The 5751-nt window shown below is 46.7% G+C and overlaps 1 pseudogene; it reads left to right on the forward strand.

Annotated features, from left to right (window-relative positions):
• The first annotated feature begins 371 nt into the window (after positions 1–371).
• Positions 372–5272, forward strand: LOC116630605 (annotated as a pseudogene).
• The last annotated feature ends 479 nt before the right edge of the window (positions 5273–5751 follow it).

Below are 5751 nucleotides of genomic sequence, written 5' to 3' on the forward strand. Positions count from 1 at the left end.
AGCAAGGAGCCCAATGCGGGACTCGATCCCAGGACCCTGGGATCATGACCTGAACTGAAGGCAGACGCTTAACCGACTGAGCCACCCAGGCGTCCCAACACCTCTTTTTATAACAAATATTTTGTAATGCTCTCTTTACAATCCTTGAAATTCATTAGTAAAAATTAATCTACCTGCAAAAATGATTTCAAATAATTAATATTTGAATATACCTGGATTCAGCCCCCTCAAGCCCTGCCCCCAGGACCTGCCCATCATAGCTGCTGTAGGCACGTCATGGCCAAACGGCCCATGGTTGAGTGTGGCTAAGCCCCTGAGCAGCAGTGAGGTTTGAACTCAGGGTTGGCCTGGAGCCCCATGCAGCCCTGAGGATGGCCGCGGCCACGCCAGAGGCAATGAGCTTCATGTACAGATCTGAACCTTCAGACACTGTCACCTCTGACTCCTTTAGCCCAAACAACCTCATTTCTGAACCCCAGCTCAGGAAAGCAGCATGATCAGGAAGAGCAAAGCTTTGGCTGAAGCAAAGGTGCGCTGAACCTGCAGGCCGACCTCACTCTTGACATCCTAATCAAATCTGGGGAGAATAATGTGTACTTCAATATGCAAATATCATGCTGATGCCAGCATGATGTTAAACGTCTCAGGGCACAGTTGGCACTCCTTGGCCCCAAAGCTACCATTTCAGCTCCTCTACAACTATGACCATGCTAACGTGAGGTAGGGCCCTGACAGTGCAGGTCCCAGGAGAGCAAAGGAAGCTTGGAAGAGTGGAGGATACCCACCCTGCCATCTTCTTTCCCCTGGCAAGTCCACCAGCAGCACTAATCAGCTCAGGTACCTCTGTAACGAGAGAGACTTCCCTTATAGCTCCTTCTCCCAGTTCTAGCATCTTTGAGCATCCACCCCCTGGCATCTCTGGCCAGGAGTGTTCAGGCTCCATGGATATCACTTCTGTTCAAGGCTGCCTCCTAGAAGCGATGCGACGGCCAGACACTTGCTATGTCAAGACAGTCTATGAACCCCCAGGGGGAGTCTCAGCAGACTATGAGGTGAACTCTTCAGCCCTGCTTCTCCAAGGTAGGGAGGCCCGAGCATCAGCAGATGGTCAGGCTTAGGATAAATGACATAATGTTCCTCTGGGCAAGGGAGAGCCACCCCTGTCGTGGAGCCAGCAGTGCCCCAGTTCCCTGGAGACTGCGACTGACAACATGCCTCCTAAATAGGGCGCATCCCCAGCTCACAATGTCAGCTTGCAGCCTTTCAGCACTGAGAGCCACCTAGCTCTTCATCTAGCCTCGATCAGAAATGGTTCTGCCAGCCCCAGGCAAACTCTGCAGGCTCTCTAAAAACTCCCTTCATTGAGGAACAGTCGCATACTGTGCTAGAGAAGAGTCTAGAGAATAGTGCCCCCAGTGAAGCCCAAGCAGAATTACACCCAGAAGGCCCAACCTGACCAACTCTGATGCTGACTGACATCTACCTGGTACCATCCCTGAAGCCACACTTTGCCCAGGTGCCCCAGCCTTCCGTGGGTACTAAGAGCACACTCCACCTTGCACTGGCCAAGGAAACTAGATATACAGCTCCTCAGGGAGCTTGCGACAAGATGGGCTACTCTTGATGAGAATGGAAACCAAAATGGATCTAGCAGACCTGGGTTTGACTTCGATGAGCCCCTAGAACATGAGTCAATGTCCCCAGGAGAGATGCCTGAAACTTCAGCCAAATGTGTCCCTTACAAAGTCCATTTCTCTTCAGTACATGAAAACGAAGAGAATACCTCTCTAAAGAGACATCCCACCCCTCTCCAAGGCAACCGCTCATATTCCAGTGAGAGAAAGAGCAACGACAGCAACAACTCATATTCTAATTACCACAGCCTCCAATCCCCTCAGGCGAGTGGATGAAGACGAGAGATCTTCCAGGCACCCAGAGCCTTGGGCGGGCGATTTCCACAAAGACTGGCAGAGGCTAGAGAAAAGAAGGCCTCGCCCAGAACCTGTGAAGCAACTTTGGCAGGACCCAGTCATCCAGAACATTCCAGAACATTCTTAGAAGTCTAAGAAGGCAAGGCAGCCCAGAGCTGGGAGGGGGAGCCCAGAAGGGGCTCCACCTGGGCAGTCAACACCCACGCGGAGATCGTTGGAAGGAAAGCTGTTCCTAACCACAGGAGCCATGTGGCCAGGCCAGTTTCCTCTCCAAGGTTCGAGGGGAGGGCCAGCGCCTTGGTCTCTTCCTACTGCTCAGAACCCAGGTATGAGGAACCACCCTGCCCACCGCACCAGTGCACATCCAGTCTGGGCAGGGGCTGGCTGTGCAAGGCTTTCAGTGCAGGAAGCCCCACTGCTTGGGGCTGGAGGTTTCCAAGATGGAGCAGGGGGAGCAAGGGAGCCAGAGACGTTCAAGCGCGGGCAGCTCCACTCACGGCCACAACTGCAGGCCCAACAGGCCGGTCCCAACTTTCAATGCTTGGAAAACAACGACTTCCAGGAGACAAAAACCAACATCCGGTTCTCTGAATCCACTGAAGCCCTAGGCAATGGGGAGCAACACTTCAAAAACGGGGAGCCAAAGCCGGAAGAAGTTTATGGTCCCCCACCGCCGCCCCACCCCTATCCTGAGGCCAGACACTCACCGGCTCCGCAGCGGGAGCACCTTCAGCTCTTCAGCGAGGTCAAGGAGGCCGTGTGGCGGGACCACAGGCCCTTCCTTGCGCCCAAGTCACCCGCGCAGACGCCGCTCAGCCGCGCTGACCAGAACAGCATTAGGGGCGCGCAGGCCCGCGACCTCGAGACCACCTTCTCTCGACGCGCCGCCTCTTACGGCAGAGGCTCCCGCCGGCTTCTGCGTCCCAGCACGTCCTGCGTGAGCCGCACCACGTGACCCCGGGCGAGGGCGACCCCGCCCCCCACCGCCTGGAGAGTCCGCGCTGAGCTGGCCTTCTACCCTCTTCCCCTCCCCCCTCCCCCCCACCCAGCAGAAGAAGGGCTCCTGCTGGGAGCCACAGGAGATGTCCGAGGTGGGCGTCCTAGGGGAGGCCAGGCCAGGGGAGCCCCTGGGCTCGCAGAGGAAGGGGCTGCATTTCTGGAAAGCGCGGTGGCCCCCCTGGGTGAAAGGGAATGTGTGAGATTGGACATCCTGGCCAACTACCCTTCGGAGGACCAATTCCAGGATTACCGGCGTTTTGTGAAAATGAAGTGAGCACTCCTCACTGAGCAGCAAAAGCTGGGCAACAAGATCAAACCCGGCTAGGAGCAAGTCAGCTGTGTGCTGGAGGTTCTTGCCTTGGATTTCATTCCTAAGGCAGGGGCCCTGGCTCTGCCCCCAAAGCTGGCACGTGAAATGACTGCTGGTGGGGGATGTACTTCAGTGGTACTTTACCAACATGAACTTCCTCTCCACTTTAACCTCTTCTGAAATACCCAACCAAAAGATTGCCCTTTATTTCAACATGATTTAATCTAAAAATGTTTCGATCTAAACCACCATTTAAACTATACAGGTTATTGGGGGCAGCTCAAGCCTGGGTGACTCTGTAGGTTGAGTGTGGGACTCTTGATTTCAGCTCAGGTCATGATCTCAGGGTGGTGGGATGAAGCTCCGTGCTCATCGGGGAGTCTGCTTGGGATTCTCTCTCTCCCTCTGCTCCATCTGTCCCTCCCCACATTTTTGCTCTCACTCTCTCTAAAATAAATAAATTTTTAAAATTATATTATATATATATAAACTATATGGTTATTGAGGTTTTTCTGGATAAAAGGAAACAATTCTATCCTGGAAGAAGCCAGTGTTTTCCTTCTCACCCTTCTTGGTGGATTGGTGAGAGCTTGAATGCTGCTGGGAACTTATCCCCTTCTATTATTACTTTGTAGTAGAAAGAGACTTAATGGAACTGTGAGAACTGATTGGAGGACAGCTGATTGGTTGTTTAGTTTTTAAAAGGCTGAGACAACATAGGTCAGTGTGTGACACCCTCAGGAATGTATCTATAGTCGCATTCCTTGCCTGTGGGCAGTGTACCCTGAGGACAAATAGAGTACTCATTAATGAAGGGTCTGCAAAGCCTTAAAGCCTTAAGAAGTAACATGGAGAAGAAAATTGCAAAGCCTCCAACATTGTCAGTATTTATATTTTTAAAAATGAAAAAGATCATTAAGTTTGTGTGCTAACCACGTATTTTATTCTATTTTGGGGTGGACATAGAAAATTACGTCTGAGTTTTGTATTTTGTGAAAACCTTAATGAAATGAAGAAATCTAAAGATAGTAAAAAAAAAAATTAAAATCCTAAGTGTAATATAAATGAGATGTTTTTAAAGAGTAGCATATAATAATGTGTACTTCAATATGCAAAAGACTACAAGAACAGACATAACAAAGAAAAGAGATGATTGCACCTATACATAAAATCTCCATTAATGTACCAACATCAAATGCCAGCTGATATAGAAGTGAATAGTATGACTACCAGTGACATAATTTTCTGAACTTGTAGATATCTCCTGGTAAAGTTCTGATCAAAAACCAAAGTATAAGCTTCCCTTTTTACACACAGTAGTTATATACCTGAAAAATTAATACCTTGTAAATAATACTTTAAGATTTTATGTTAACTGTAGTTAAGTTTTAAGCTTAGGTGATTGTAAACAATGTTTGCCCATACTAACATCTTGTAGGACATTTGAAGGTCATAAATGATGGAAGACAATTCTTTGAAGTCTTGACCTGGCTCGTGTATTATAGGATGTGTAGCATGGCTGGCTAATAATGCTTCCTATGCCAAAAGCATGGAATGATTAAAAAAAAAAAAAATACACCTGCAAATTCAAAAAAAAAAACCAACTTCTACTGAGAATCTCTGTTTTAAGGGTTCCAGATCTATCTGTACTCCTAATCTTTATCTGAGCGATTTTTTTAGGAGCAACTATAGTATCATTTTGGTGACTTATCTGGCAAGTTGTGGATTTTGAACAGCTCCTTTGAGAAATGTCCTCAATTTTACCCTTTACAACATGCCATATCTGTCATATTGAGGTAAGTTACATTAAAACTCAATTCCATATCTTACGTTTATTTTTGCTGAATTTCATTTTCTTTATTTCAGTCCATCTTTTCAGTCTATCATTTTGAATCTTGATTCTGACATATCATATTATCTCATCTTGGTTTTCATCACCTACAAATTAGATAAGCATTCTTCATCTGTCTCTATTCAAGTTGCTACTAAAAATGAAGATAAGAGAAACAATGACAGAGGTGTTGGAACTTGACTAGAAACTTCCACCAGGTTGACATAGCTCCTACCCTTTTATTTGTAAGTACACAGCTAAAAGAGTTCCATGAGAAATGTGATCAATAACCTTGCTAAAACTAAGATAGACTACATCTATAGTATTTCTCTTATATGTGAAGTTAATGTTACCAGCTACATCTAATTTTAGGGCAAAATGCTCAATAAACTTATTTTGGCCTTTAGTGGCAACAATCTCCTTTTCTAAATTATTTCACATGCTTAATTTTAATAACAGAATTCTGACATAAATATATACAATCTTAAATTATTACTGTATTAATTTAGCTACTATAACAGCTAGGCTCTGAAAACTCTGGTCTAATGCAATAGAAGTAAAAAAAAAAAAAAAGGAAGAAGAAGTGTATTTCTTTCTCCAAATTCAATTTGCCATGGGGGTAGAGGGTTCTGCTTCACTAAATGATTCAGACAATCAAGACAAGGTAGGTCATCTTTGAA

This window comes from Phoca vitulina, unplaced genomic scaffold (assembly GCF_004348235.1).
Source record: "Phoca vitulina isolate PV1807 unplaced genomic scaffold, GSC_HSeal_1.0 scaffold4, whole genome shotgun sequence".
Classification (NCBI taxonomy): domain Eukaryota; kingdom Metazoa; phylum Chordata; class Mammalia; order Carnivora; family Phocidae; genus Phoca; species Phoca vitulina.